Here is a 16,290-nt window from a genome sequence, read left to right as displayed (position 1 = left end):
CTTTTAGACGATATCCTAGAGGAGCTTCTGGGAGAAATCCTGAAGGAACTTCGGACGAAATCTTGGAGAAACTTTCGGACGAAATCCCGGAGGAACTTCCGGATGAATTCCTGGAGAATGAACGAAGAAATATGTGGAAAAATTTAAGGTGACTTGCGGTGGCACTCAAATCTCTATGTAGGTGTATCGTAAAAATCATCAACTCAAGATTGGTAATCGTGAGAAACTTGACTAGCAATCTACGAGGCAGACAAAAAAAAACTCTTTTTTGCCTTTCTCGTATACTAAGTATACGGTAAAGGCTATATGATCGCTCCAAAAACAAACTTTTTATAGAAGGCCCGGAGACCCATAGTGTTATATACCAATCGACTCAGTTCGACGAATCGAGGTGATGTCTGTGTGTGTGTGTGTGTGTGTGTATGTGTGTGTATGTGTGTGTGTGTGTGCGCAAAACTACTAAACAAAATGTCACTCATTTTTCGGGCACTTATCCTCAACCGATTTGCTCGCAACAAGTTGCATTCGACGCAGAATCCTGTCCCATTGTTTCCTATTTGAAATTGGCAAGATCGGACTATGGGATCAAAAGTTATGGCCAAAACACAAAATCATGGGCACTTATCCTCAACCGATTTGCTCGCAACAAGTTGCATTCGACGCAGAATCCTGTCCCATTGTTTCCTATTTGAAATTGGCCAGATCGGACTATGGGATCAAAAGTTAAGGCCAAAATACAAATTCATACAAAAAAATCGCGTAAAAAATGTCACTAATTTTTCGGGCACTTATCCTCAACTGATTTGCTCGCAACAAGTTGCATTCGACGCAGAATCCTGTCCCATTGTTTCCTATCTGAAATTGGCCAGATCGGACTATGGAATCAAAAGTTATGGCCAAAACACAAAATCATACGAAAAAATCGCGTAAAAAATGTCACTCACTTTTCGGGCACTTATCCTCAATTAATTTGCTCGCAACAAGTTGCATTCGACGCAGAATCCTGTCCCATTGTTTCCTATTTGAAATTGGCCAGATCGGACTATGGAATCAAAAGTTATGGCCAAAACACAAAATCATACGAAAATATTGCGTAAGAAATGTCACTCATTTTTCAGGCACTTATTCTCAACCGATTTGCTCGCAACAAGTTGCATTCGACGCAAAATCCTTTCCCATTGTTTCCTATTGAAAATTGGACAGGTCGGACTATGGGATCTGAAGTTATGACCAAAATACCTTTTTTCATAAAAATCACAAAAAATGTCACCTATTTTTCGGCCACCTAACCTTAATCGATTCACACGCAACAAGTTGCATTCAACGCAGAATCCTGTCCCATTGTTTCCTATTGAAAATTGGCTAGATCGGACTATGGCAGTGGTGCTCAGCACTTTGGGCGTTTTTTCCCTTAATTTACTTCTCACACCATAAAAATGAGCTTAACCCATACAAATTAGCACTTGGTCGAAAGCTTTCAAATATATCTATCTGCTGAGGGTAATAAAACGGATGTTGGTGTTAAATTCACTCCGTACGAAACGATCAAAGCAAAACAAAAGTGCGGACCGCGGGCCGCAGGGTAATTTTACTTTTATCAAGTCGTACGGAATGATTTTACCACCAATATTCGTTTTAATATCCTGGGAATGACATTTTCGTTTTCTTTTTGTGTAGTCGGAGCTTCAGTTCAACTAACATCCAAAAGTGATATCCTTAAAATATATGACTGGGTGAAATAAAACAGGGTTATGTACGTCAAAAAGATTGGAAAAGGAAACAAAATGTCGAAATTCTTATTAGCATATTGTAGATCAAGCTGAAAACCGAACCGAGGTCCCGCGAAATCGCATTTTCTCGCATTTCCGGATGTTGCAACTGCATCGCGAGTAGTGCGCAACTGTGCCATAGTCGGGCACCACTCGCGATGCAGTTGCGACATCCTGAAATGGGACAAAATATGATTTTCGGTTTTCAACTGGATCTACAATATCTTTGCCATAAATAATCTGATTTTCATAGAACGGACAAAGAAATTTGTCTTTTTTACTCCTAGCCACTAGCTCATCTTTCATCTTTCATCTAGCTCATCTTCTTCAAGCACACACATTTTACGAAGGTCGAGAAAGGCACCATCACCGCTAGGTGGATTAATCTGGGTTTTTTTAACATCCGATTACCGTAAAGATTGCATTAAGGTGAACGAATTCAGTCCAACCACAGGATTACTCAATACTGTTTGACTATAGCATAATGGCTAACGACTATGTTTGGCTAACGAAATGTGTCCGAAAATCAAGAGATTTAGTAGCTGTTAATGTTCACATCTTGCGACATTGTTGCCAGCTGTTCAATCACACAAATAGCATAATTGAAATTTACTGCGTTTTCTTTAAAATTTTCATGACGTTCCAAAGTAGAATAATGAAGATATATTTATGACATTAATAGATAACAGGTTGGAAGATTTATTATTTTTTGGATATTTTACATGTTTTCACTATGATTAACAGTATTTCATGTAGACATCACTGTCTGCTACGATTGGTAATGACACTATCCAACAAAATTGAACTTTTTTTTGCTCCTATCAACAATTTTAAGGTCACTCCTGACAAAATCCCAGTTTCAAAGCAACGCACAACTGTCATTTTTATTTTTTCACGCATGCTGCGACGCAGCAAAGCTGAATCAACAAAAATGACAGTTGTCCGCCGCCTCCGTATCGAGTGGTGTGCCCCCGAAAACGCGAGCACTTTGAAACTTGAATTCTGTCAGGAGTGACCTTAAATGTACTCAATACATTTTTTACGCCGAATTCAGATACATATTTTCAGATTTTCTGTAACACGTCCAGTTTTTGAGATAAATGGATTTTAATTCACAAAAGTACGTATTTTCATAGAAGTTTTTTTTTCTCTGCTCTGCAAAGCTGAATTTTGGCTTTTACACTTGTTGTGAAAAACGGAATTTAATTCACAAAAGTACGTATTTTCATAGAAAATTGTTTTCTCTCCTCTGCAAAGCTGAATTTCTGCTCCTCACTTTGAGAATAAAATTTGCATTTCATATAATGGGCTTTGAAGAATGCATATGGTTTGTTGAATTTAATTTGTCACGTGCATTTGTTGCAAACATCGTAATTTAATTCACAAAGGTACGTATTTTCATTTAAATTTGGTTTCTTTCCTCTACAAAGCTTGAATCCGGCTCCTTGTGAATTAAATTCCCTACAAATGTAGGGGAAGAGGTCCCAAAATAAGCTCAAGCATATTTATTTATTTATTTATTTATTTATTTATTTGTTGTATCCATCTGACATCATGGTCTTAATGTATCATACTTAATTAAATTATACTAAACAAATGATTGAATATACGTGAAGTACGCAAACGTTGTCGAAATGCTTCCGTAGATAAATTAAAGTCAAATAAAGAATATGCTTCTCGAAATGCTTGGTTGGGTCATTGGCTCCATAAATAGTGTTCCTAGCTGATATTTGTATCAGTTGCCACGATCGAAGGATACGTTCAGGGGCATGAAAACGAACACATTCCAGCAGAGCAGGGCAGTCGACTTCACTATGTATTAATTTGGCGCCATAAACTGCCCGGTTAGTTTTACGACGTACATGTAGTGGTTCAATTCCTAGTAAGGCACAACGGTGTTCATAAGGAGGCAAATTTAACGGGTCACGCACGTCAACCTACAAATGAGCGATATGAACAAACATTTATCCCAAATTCATAAAAACCATCCGAGGAAAAAAAAGTATTATGCCATTCTGTTTATAACTTCATATATTATAGCTTCATAACATGTTTATAATTAATAAATTAATCAAAAATGTACTACGGGGAATGATTTTAAATATAGATTCAACATAAAAACTATCAGATGACTTTTACAAATACAAATCACATGAAAATAAAAATAAAAAAGAATTCTACTAATTAAAACGAGTGCTAAGAGGGATAATATTTATAATACTTCTAAAAATCCGGCACCCGGCACCGTTCAAAAGTTACTGCCCGAAAAGAGAAGCAGATTTGTTTTGCATCTGATGCAGCGGCCAAAGTAGATGCCTAATGTAGGCCATACAATTATTTTTGTTGCAGGAAACCAGTAGAATTACATTTTTTCAGTTCACCAAAGTGTACTATCCTACGGGTACTACTCTAAATGTAGATAAATTTAATAAATAGAAAGAGAAGATGTCAACCATGTTAACAGGAAAAAGCTACAATTTTTGTCCTGTGAAAAAATATCTAGTGAGCATGACATTTTCTGGTTGTACAATCGTATTTCAAGAGAAACCACATATTGAAGTTCTTCCGACTGATATAACAGAAACACTATGTTCAATCCTGTCAAGGTTAGTAGAACATTGCACCATCAGTTCAGTATGGATTCTTCCGGTTAAACTGCTCTGTGGATGTGAACGCGGTGTCAGAATCTATTCTAACTGGTTTAAGACTGAGGAAAAATTCATAGCTTTGTACAAAATTGCTTTTACCTGGCGATTTTATTGGGCTTCAGTGAAGAAAGCTAAGTTGTTAGTTTTTATTTTCGCTAGATAAAAAGTAAGTCGATATGTAACTTTATCACTATAGTTTGCATGAAGAGAACGGCGCGTTATAATCCTGAGTGCTAAAATGATGCAATTTCCACAAATTGAACCTCTCGACACATGCTAACCACTAACCACGGCTTTATTTCCTGACTGATGGTATTGATGAAGGTATTTTATAAATGTCGCCTGGGACTTGAAGATCCAGGCCCTGAAGAGTGCGAGGGCGGCACGCTTACCATTCAACAACCGGCGCACCCATGCTGATAATATAATACGTCGGCGTCGTCAACGTCCCAAAAAACCGTAGGCGATAGTGGCGTGGCACAGAGACGCATATCTCTACTGCGATTACTATTTGGGACAGGTAGGTGGTTGTATAAAGCTTCCTATTATCTGGGTTGTGGGGTTATCCCATCACTCATCACTAATCACTGACAACGGAATTCCTGCCTTTCTTTTCTGTTTGGTCGATAAATGAAGGAACAAGATTTAAATATTACGCATTTCATCTACATTACACCTTCGAATGTGACACCATTTATGGATCCCCCCAAAAGTTCACTTAGCCACTCATTTTGTTTCCATGTTTCACGAATAATTACATTTATCGGCTTCACTGGTAACTTTGTAAACAAAAAGATTCGGCAGATTAATTCCCACGATATGAAACGTGACCATGACTTACTGACTGTCACACCGTCGCTTTAGTTGATTTTCGAAGCTGTAGGCTTATTCACTAGGCTCTGGGATGTTCGAACGATTCTTTCCGTCCAATGAACCCGTACCTTCGAAAGTCGTAAACTGAGCCACTCACTATACGCATTCCACCAGCCACCTAGGTGGGTACTTTAATTTGATGGACTACACACGACGGACACGCGCTAGATGCATGGTGGGATAATGTCAATGGGAAAGCAAACGTAGACGACGATTTATTGCATTATGTCCTTGAATCCCGTGAGGATATTGCACAATCAGCAACAGTCAATACTTTGAGTCGCAAGAATTATCTTATTCAATTTGTTGTAAACTCGACGTAAATGCGTTGTTATGAGGTTTTGCTTTATTGTGTCGTGTGCTATTCATCCATGTTCCGAAGCCGAAAAAACTGACACGTGTTGCTACTTCATCGGTGAATAATGGAGCTAATATGGTATGGATATCTTTTTTTGTTTTATCGCCGAGCGATGTAGAAGTACGTTACCAGACTCGTGCAATTCAATGCATGAGTATCAAAAATTGTTTTTTTCATTAGAGAAATTTCTTCGAAAAACGATGGATGAACAAACTAATCGATGAGATGGTTGCTCGAACCTAGACCGTTAGCGATAAATAATGTGTTATAGACAGATCGTGATGAGTGAATAATTTTTGCTATCGGTTTGGCTGGTGAGTATATGTAGTGAGTATACTGCTGTTGATCCACCCTAAAAAGAAACAACTCAAAAAAATTGGTTCCTCTATATTTCTCGGGTACTTATTCAAAAGGACGTATGTGATTTTGTAAACAAAAATTGAAACGTCGATTTATTCAATCTGATGGCACTCCCACGCAAACTAATACCACCAACAGGTAGCCGAAGGCTTTCCCTACCTGTATGTGGTGATGGTTTGCGTGGGAGGGCTATCAGATTCGACAAATCGACGTTTGAATCTTTGTTTACAAAATCACATACGTCCTTTTGAATAAGTACCCGAGATTTGTTTTCATTGTGTTTAGAACTATCAAATAAATATTTTTTTTTTAATTATTTTTTTTTTCTCTACGGTTTATTTTTCAGTCTTTGCCTTTTTTAAATTGATTTTTATCTTGAATAATTGGATCTTTCACTAATATTATCGAAAAGTCTAAAATCTAAAAAATAGGCAATTTTTAAACGATTTAGAAGTGATATGATAACGATTTATGTGGATTATTTACGATAGACTTTTAGTTATGTTCTACGACATCTCAAACCCTGTAATGCGGTTCAAGGGTTTTTATGTTTATAAGCATGAGTACATTGGAAAATGGACAATTAAATATTTTTTCTGCAAAAAGATGGAATTAAGAAAATTTGATAAAAATTGCCTAAAAATGTTGATCCATTATGATGAACAGTGCTCACAGTGTTAATTTTTTTTGTCTGTTTCTCCTATTCAAGCTCGACGATAGAATAATACAAAAATGGTTACAATTGTAACTCTCCTGTCAGTAAACAAGTAATTCTATGCTGTCCATGGACATCAGTGGTACCAAATATTTATGTTCCGTATTGAAACTACTGGAATGTCGTTGCAATAAATATGTACTAGATTTTCTAAATACATATCTTAGACTAGCATTCTCTTTCATTCAAAGTTAATAAAGTGGTTTCGCACTTCCCACTTCATATTTTCGAAGAACGCCGACTATTTTTGTTGACTTTACCCACAAAGGTTTCGCTGTTTACCGATTTGTTTATTCATTTGCGTGTCTTTCTGCAGTAGAGTTTTACTGCACTCACTTTGCTTGACGGAGCGATTAAACTAAGTCAAGGTGATGAAGAAAATATCTCGCTCTACCAATTGCCTATGCTCATGGAGTGGACCTGCTGTTTGCAGGTTGATTAGCGTCGCCATCATCGTCCATTCACGCACTGTCTAATAGCACCTATGTTCGTTGGCTTAGGGCTAGGTGCAAAATGCGTTTTAAGTGCGGGTTTTAGTTGTACAATGAAATTGATATATTTTTAGCACGGGTAGACAATTTATCCTTCGGGATTTGCCGAGTTATGAAAGTGTCTAGTATCAAGTTTATAAAGCCTGTCCACGTTATATTTCGGACACTTAGATAATGTCCAAATCATTTATGGCCATTTTATCAATTAAGACGACAATCAAAACATGCTGAAAATATCACATAAAGCGAAAAGATTCAGATGCAATGTAAATTGATCTTCTCAGTTATTTGTAATTATTTTTCAAAATCCCATTGGAAGGTGGGTGTCCGAGATTTAACCTGGACAGACTTTATGCACTGCTGACAAATAAAAAGACGAACATTTGTTCAGTGGAATTACCTGCTCCATTGGACCTGCTGAATTGGACCTGCTCCAGATATAATTCAAGGGAAGCAGACTACATACTAACTGACTGATCAAAAATAGACTAATTATGTAGATTATAGTTGAGATAATAATGGTTTTAGGCTTTTTTTTCAAAAAGTTTAGGTTCACCCTCGAAAAATATAGGCAAAAGTTTTTGGCCATATTTTCGCCGTCTTACATCCGATTTCGGGTATTGTTAGCTCAATACAAAGAATATGAGTAGATCTTGCATCGTAGGTATTTTAGGCAATTATTTTTTTGTTCTAAAATATTACAAAAAGATACACATTTTTCTTAAATTTATGCTGAGTTTTGGAAGCATTCGGGGAAATTTTCCATTTTTGCAAGTAAGTGGAGAAAATATCCAAACTTTTTGCAATCTACTACAAATGACACGAAGGCTTCGACCTTTGGCTGAAAGACCCAAACAAAGATTTTTGAAATCCTGGGGGTAAATCAGGTAAGTCAGAAGTAAAAATGTTATACAATATGGGCCCAGTATGCTGCCTTGGGGAACACCAGCGCTTACATGTAATCTATCAGATTTAGAATTCTGATAGTTTACCTGCAGTGAGCGATCTGATAAATAATTTTGGATCAGTTTAACCTTCTGTCTGTGCTCAAAAAAACTTACGTTGTCTGTGCTCTGGGGTCAAATTGACCCCAAATTGAAATTGCTATAACTTTTTCAATGCTTGGCCAATTTTTGATTTTTTGGGCTGTTTCGAAAGATAATTTAATCATCTTTCAGGTCGTTACAAAAGATTAACTATTGGTGGGCGGGTACATTGCGGGGAGGGGTTTTATGGAACAAGGGTATTAAACCAGTGGTTTTTTATGATCATTTTACTTATATCCGAAAATCCTACCCATTTTGAACTGCACCTTTTTTAGAAAGGTTATGAAGGAAGGCATGTGCTCTGGCATGAGGCGTTGATAAGTTTAGAACTCGGCCGCCAGGTGGAGGTATATTTGAACTCATTTTTTTTTTACTACTTAAGATATTCCGATATATAGAATTCTCCTCAGTGTAAATATACTTATCGCACAAATTCAAAAATTGGAAGACGTACTCATTATATTGAGCACCGCTTTGTAGTGCTAGACATCCTGAACAATGTTACCGAATACAACTTGAGTGTAGATATGAGGGATCTCAAGCTAAAGCAATATTTCATATATGCAAGAATATTGCAAGTCCACTAGCGCCGCCTATTTGTAAATTTCCTAATTATTCATTTCGTCACATGACAGTCCATTCCCACCAGACGAACTTTATTAAAGACGTCATCTTTACAAATTTCAAATTTGTGCGATAAGAATATTTACAATGAGGAAAATTCCATATATCGGAATTACTTGAGTAGTCTAAAGTAATGAATTCATATATACCGCCACCTAGCGACCAAGCTCTAAACTAATCAATGCCTCATATCAAAGCACACGCCTTCCTGCATAACCTTTTTGAAAAGGTGCAGTTCAAAATGGGTAGGATTTTCAGATATAAGTAAAATAAGCATGAAAAATCACTATTTTTGCTACCCTTTTTTACGAAAACCGTCCCCGCGATGTACCCGCCCTATAGTCAATCTTTGGTAACGACCTGAAAGATGATTAAATTATCTTTCGAAACAGCCCAAAAAATCCAAAATTGGCCAAACATTAAAAAAGTTATAGCAATTTCAATTTGGGGTCAATTTGACCCCAGAGCACAGACAACGTAAGTTTTTTGAAAAAAGTACACTGTAGCGCATATTTTCGAGATTTTTGAAGTGAATTTGCACCTAGGAGACAGATCTCGGCGAGTTTTACCAAACTACCAAAAATTAGGAGAATCGGTTGAAAATTAAAAAAATGGCAGCCACTCAAAGTGGCCTGGGGTCATATTGACCCCAGAGCACAGACAAAAGGTTAATAATGTACAGAGGAAATTCATCAATTTTACAATCAAACCTTCATGCCAAACACTGTCAAATGCTTTCTCTATATCAAGAAGAGCAACTCCAGTCGAATATCCTTCATATTTGTTGAGCCGAATTAAATTCGTAACTCTTAATAACTGATGAATGGTTGAATGCCCATGGCGAAAACCAAATTGCTCATCAGCAAAAATAGAATTGTCATTAATATGAACCATCATTCTATTTAAAATAATCTTTCCAAACAGTTTGCTTATTGAAGATAGCAAACTGATTGGGCGATAGCAAGAAGCCTCAGCTGGATTTTTATCCGGCTTCAAAATTGGAACAACTTTGGCCTTTTTCCATTTATCTGGGAAGTATCCCGACCAGTTGGTCATAACAAAATTTTATCACAATTATATCAATATGTGTTACAAATAACAAAACTTGCAATAATTTTGTTATAAATTCTCTGCCAAAGATGGAGGAAAGAAAATTTCATGATCGCCATAACATGATTATAACATAATGTGTTATGTTTATTTCTAACGAAAAATAAATTAGCTACATTTTTGGTAGATAGCAATTGGAAAAAACGAAGGTACCACCTACAGTATAACTTGAACTTATATTCAAAGTAGAAACAGCTGGACAAAGTTAATTGCCTACATTATGGATAATCATTATCTTTTCAAGAACATAATTTGTTATAGTATAAGTTATTTTTACCACTTTTTATGTAACACGAGTTATAATTTTGAAAATGACATATTCAGTAATATTTTTGTTAAAACTAAAAGAGGTTTTGTTACAATTTTTGTTATTTTATCTACTAATGGTACATGTTTTATACTAACCGCTGTTATTAAAAACTGCTGTAACAGAATAACAAGGCCTGATATAAATCTGTTACTATCTACTGGTCGGAATGCCAATTGAAAACATTTGTTATATAAATTAACCAAAAAGGATAAAGAGCTCTCAGGAAGTTTTTTGATAAGTAGGTATGTGGAAAATACCATCATCACGCGGTGTTTTCAGATTTTTAGATTTTCTAGTAATCAAGGAATCTTATTGTCGCTGAAAAATGCGAAAAACAAGCGACAAAAGAGGAGAGCGATAACTCTTTATCCTCATCTGCAGAGGATAAAGACATTGTTGTTTAGGCGAGATGGACCGTGATCGGTCTTAGCCGTCAAATAGACAACACAAAAAAAAGACATTGTTGCGTTCCATTTTATTTACTACAAACATGGAGAGGTAATTGTTGTGAACTTTTCAAACTGCGATAACTAGTATATTTCAGAAGTAAAACACAAATCATGTGTACAGATGGTTAAGTTTATGTCTAAGCTATGATAGCTGATAATTATTTAACCAAAACTTCATCGAAATCCGACTATTTATCTAAATGCGCGGAAGGCGATCATTGTTCTATTCTGTTGCAGTTTGGAACAAACGCTTATTGTGAGTTGAGTTTGTCCCAACATTTACAAGAGAGGACAATGTTGTTGTCATTGACAATGTTGTTATTTTACATTCCTTGCTAGTACTAGATTTCACTTCGTCCAAATGAGTTCCCAACGAAGGGTCAAAAACATTCTCTTGATTGATAATGTCTTCGAAGCTCCGTATAACCTGATCCTCAATTGGACTAGTGAGATCAAGACTAAAATTCTGGGCTCTCAAACTGCTGAGCAAGTTTTTGAGCCTTTTCGCCATTTGTTAATAAAATTTTATTTCCCTCTTTAAGCGCTGGAATAGGCTTCTGAGGTTTTTTTAAAAGAGTTTTCGTTAATTTTCAAAAGGGTTTCGAACTGGAATCCAACTTCGAGACATTATTCTCAAAGTTGGTATTTTTAGAATAGCGAAACGTTTTGCCTTTCTCGTATACTAAGTATACGTAAAGGCTATATGATCGCTCCAAAAACAAACTTTTTATAGAAGGCTCGGAGACCCATAGTGTTATATACCGATCGACTCAGTTCGACGAATTGCATTCGACGCAGGGTACTCTCCCATTGTTTCCTACTGAAAATTGGCCAGATCGGACCATGGGCTCAAGAGTAATGGCCAAAATACTATTTTTATAATGCACGAGAAAGGCACCATTACCGCTAGGTGGATTAATCAAGGTTTTTTAATTTAATTTTGCAAATCTCGCCAAATAACTTTCAACGCGGGATCGCGAGTTCTTTGATATTGCCTTCGCCTCACATTTTTAAGACGGATCAGTACCTGAAGATCGTCGTTAATAATAATGGAGTTGAATTCAATTTCACATTTAGGAATTGCAATGCCTCTGGCTTCGACAATTAAATTTGCCAAAGATACGAGAGCATTATCAATATCACTTTTGATATCGAGAGGAATATCAACATCAAAATTCTTATCGATATACGTTTTATATAAATCCCAATCAGCTCTATGATAATTAAAAGTAGAGCTGATTGGATTGCTAATGGTTTCCTGTGAGATTTCAATCGTCACAGGAAGGTGATCAGAGTCAAAGTCAGCATGAGTTACCAATTGGCCACACAGCTGACTTGAATCCGTTAAAACTAAATCAACTGTAGAAGGATTCCGACTGGAAGAAAAACAAGTTGGTCCATTGGGGTATTGAATAGTATAATATCCCGCAGAACAATCTTCAAATAAAATTTTACCTTTGGAATTCCATTCCATGAATGGTGTTTGGCATTGAAGACACGAATTAGGAAAAATTTGGATTTGTTGCTAGTTAGAATATGAAGATCAGCTCTCAACAAATTCCTCTGCTGCCCATTGCACTGGAAAGGCAAGTAGGCAGCAATAGAAGAGAATTGTCCAAAATTTGTTTCAACAGAAACTCCCAAGGTTTCAAAAACTTTGGTTTCAAACGAAGAATATAATTTATGTGTGATACGTCCATTAATGACAATGGCGACCCCACCACAGGCGCTGTCAAGACGATCATTTCTGTAGATAAAATAATTTGGATCTCTTTTAATGGAGAGTCCGGGCTTTAAATAAGTTTCAGTTATAATGGCAATGTGCTCATTAGGGAAGATCCATAAAGTACGTCACACAAAATTTGGCGATTTTCAACCCCCCTCCCCCCTTCGTCACACTTTTTGTAATAAACCTCTAAAATTTTTGTATGAGTCGTCACGCTCCTCGAAATCCCCCCCTCCCCCCTAGGAGCGTGACGTACTTTGTGGATGGCCCTTTATGAACTGATAGGAAGTTGAATAATTCATCTTCCTTTAAAGAGCGGGCATTCCAATTTAGAACTTTCAAAGAATAATTTGGATCCATTAAAACGAAGTCCAATAACAATTATTTGAGTAAATTTGATACCAACCTGAACAGCTTCGGTTTTGGTATTTGCTTTGAACATTGCATCAATCATGTGATGCAATTGTTCATTAAGAAAATCAAAGTCGGAAACAGACATGCTACCTGAGTCGTCAGAACGAACGTTATTTCCCGTTGAAGTATGGGTATGAAAGTTTTGGAAATTTCCCCCAGGCCTGCGCAATTGCTTCCATGTAACACGGACATGGGACATAATACAGGCCTTTTCCAAACTTTTCAAATTATTTAGTTCACTTTTGTTTAAGTGAAATAAATAAAATTTTTGAGAAATACCCCTCTGGGAAGTACCAGAGCGAGATTTCATCTTAATTACTTGGACTGGTGAAAATCCATGTAATTGAGAAATCTAAATTTTAATCTCATCCAGTGATTTATCATCACTGGGGAGACCTTTCAAGACGACTGTGAAAAACCTCAGTTTTGTCGTCGGCAACAGGTACCACAATTGGCGCAGTCCTTTGCTTTTTCGCATGAATTGAATCACCTGGGCTAGAGATAGATTCGATTTGGTCAATTTCATCATGAATCAAATCGAACTGATTGCTCAGTTGGATAGGAGAAGAATTATTTCCTATATTAGAGTTAGAAGGAATATCTGAAGTCTCCAGCTTCCTTCTATTTTTTCCGCGCTTTGGCAGGACGGTCTTGAAACCTTGTTTCTTAGAAGGAAGTGGAGAATTCAGAGACTCACCCTTCCTCTTGTTTTTATTAATGCTCGTTGCTGAGCGTGGAGACGTGACCTTCTAAGAGGTTTTATCCCAGAAAGGTGTTCCTGCAGGATTACCACCGCTTGTCGGAATTTTACTTCCGCAAAAGGGTCCAACGTAAAACGAAGGCTCGGGTCCTTGCAAAGATTGTAACGGGATCAGTGGGTACAAATAGCGCTGAGAAGCACTGTTGAAATTTAAATAGCTTCGGGTACTATTAAAAACTTCCTTCCGCAAAGAGAGAAAAGAGCGGCATCAGCACGAAAGCACGATGCGGTCTGGAGATCTGGTGACGCTGATTTCTTGAAGCTGAGACCCTTCGGTCAGGGACACTGTGAACTATTTTTCAAATAATGTAATCCCAATCTAAATATTTATAATCTATTTTCAGCTGATACAAGTGTTGCTGGTGAAGTTTGTTTCACACCAAGGATACATTTGCTCTCCTTTGATTTTCATAAATTTCAACGTTTTTCTATACCACACTGGGACAGAGCCGCCTCGCAGCTTAGTGTTTATTAAGCACTTCCACAGTTATTAACTGCGAGGTTTCTAAGCCAGGTTACCATTTTTGCATTCGTATATCATGAGGCTAACACGATGATACTTTTATGCCCAGGGAAGTCTTGACAGTTTCCAATCCGAAAATTGCCTAGACCGGCACCGAGAATCGAACCCAGCCACCCTCAGCATGGTTTGCTTTGTAGCCGCGCGTCTTACCGCACGGCTAAGGAGGGCCCCCCATACATTTTGCTAAATTACCACGGAGCTCCATATATTTTAAATAATCTTGCATGAACATTTATAAACAATCATCTTGTTATAAACGATTTACCTAACCAAATGACAATTATTGATCTTCACTTTCAGGAACATTGGGTGCTGACGAAGATTTCATGCTGCAGATTGCAAAATCAATGCAATTGTTTTGCCAAAATCTATTTATTCTTATTACATTCAAGAACAAAACATCATCTTTTACAATATCAATACCAATAAAAATATAATATTTACGCTTTTTCGCCAAGAAAAGCACCCCTTAATAAACCATCTACACTCCAACTCCAGATACTTATGAGAGTCGCGCGAGTTCTCCGCATCTTCTTAAGTAGGTATCTAATCAACACTTCCCACCCAAATCCCCACTGATCGTAAGGACCTGGCCAGGTGTTGAACAAAGGGATCGTTGAATGAAAAACATGCCAAGCCCCAGGCTGTTTTTATGGCGCATCTAACGTCCCTATCGACAGCCAACCCAGGATAGTGCGCGGTCAGATATGCTATGCTATGCTATGCTAAGTTGAATTTTCACAGCTTTTTGAATACCACTTGTATTTTCTTCGATTTTTGTGTGCATTTTTTCGTGGGGTTAACTCATTATTTCATTGACGCTAGTGCCCATGATCGCATATTTGTAACATTTGCAGTTTGGTTGGTTTTGTAAATCGTTTTTCAATCTTCTCCACATACTCAATCATTCACAGCTTACCACAGATATGCACGGTAGTAAAGCCTTTTTTACTGTTGTGGGATTAGATACAGTAAATTGAGCTTTTCGAACGATTCACAGGCTTTTTTAAAAATGAACAAAAATGCGAGTGTTGCAAATATGCGATCATGGGTAGTAAAGGTCTTCATCGACTAAAACCAAACAGTGTAAACAAACCCTGGGTGTATGTGGATTGACGGTATCGAAAAAAAACATCGACTGTACATCTGCTTCGACAAAAATTCCTTTGCTCCCAGCCAAACTGTTTAAAACCCGTCCGATGTTGTTAATGCATAGCACAAGTAGACCAAAAATAAGCGAGCTCATTTTTTGCTTTGTGTGATTTATTGTTTCCCGCTATGATTGCATTTTTCCTAAATGCACCGATAAGACACCTTTAATCTAACGAAATAAATGCAACATCGATTACCGGCACGAGCACCAGAGCCTAGGTAAAGCAGACAAACAATCTGCTGCTAACCGCGCGCAAGTTATCAATCGACACAATCAACACCCAAACAAAACAAAGCCAATTTTATTTTAGCAGACAACACGGTTGACCTACCTCAGAGAGCTTACTCAGTGAAGGCACAGTATTACTATGTTGGTTGTGGCGGGTTCGATTTTAGGGTCCAGTCAAGGGATTTTTTCGGGTTCGTTTATTCCTCAACTTCACTTTGCAATAATGGAGTATCATTGTACTTTGTCTCTCAATTACCTAATAGCGGCGGTTGGGCATCTGGAACATTAGATTAAGAGTCAGCTTTAAGCTACTTGCCATTAGCAATAAGTCTACACACAGCCTAGAAGAGACAGAGTGGATTCGTCTACACGTGTGTGGAATTATGCGAGCTATGTATGTACGTACATAAGCAAAAGGCTATTTCAGTTCACCCTCCTAAAGCTGGACTATCCGCGACCGACAGTGACTTATTTTCTTTTGCGAAGCGTTTGCATAAAGTGAGCCCGTTGTTGATAAAGTAGGCACCGTTTTGGCTCAAATCCCGAACATGGCTCATATTCCGAACACTGGAGTTTTAGCGCCTTAAAACTGAAAATTTCATCAGTTTTTAGTTTTGAGGATCAAGATTACAAATGAATACAAGATCGTATGGAAAAAATACACGAATAAAGCTAAAATGGCCATTTAAAAGCGAGTGTTCGGAATATAAGTCATGTTCGGAATTTGAGTCAA

This window comes from Armigeres subalbatus, chromosome 2 (genome assembly GCF_024139115.2).
Source record: "Armigeres subalbatus isolate Guangzhou_Male chromosome 2, GZ_Asu_2, whole genome shotgun sequence".
NCBI classification, from domain to species: Eukaryota; Metazoa; Arthropoda; class Insecta; order Diptera; family Culicidae; genus Armigeres; species Armigeres subalbatus.
This window is presented reverse-complemented; position numbering follows the sequence as displayed.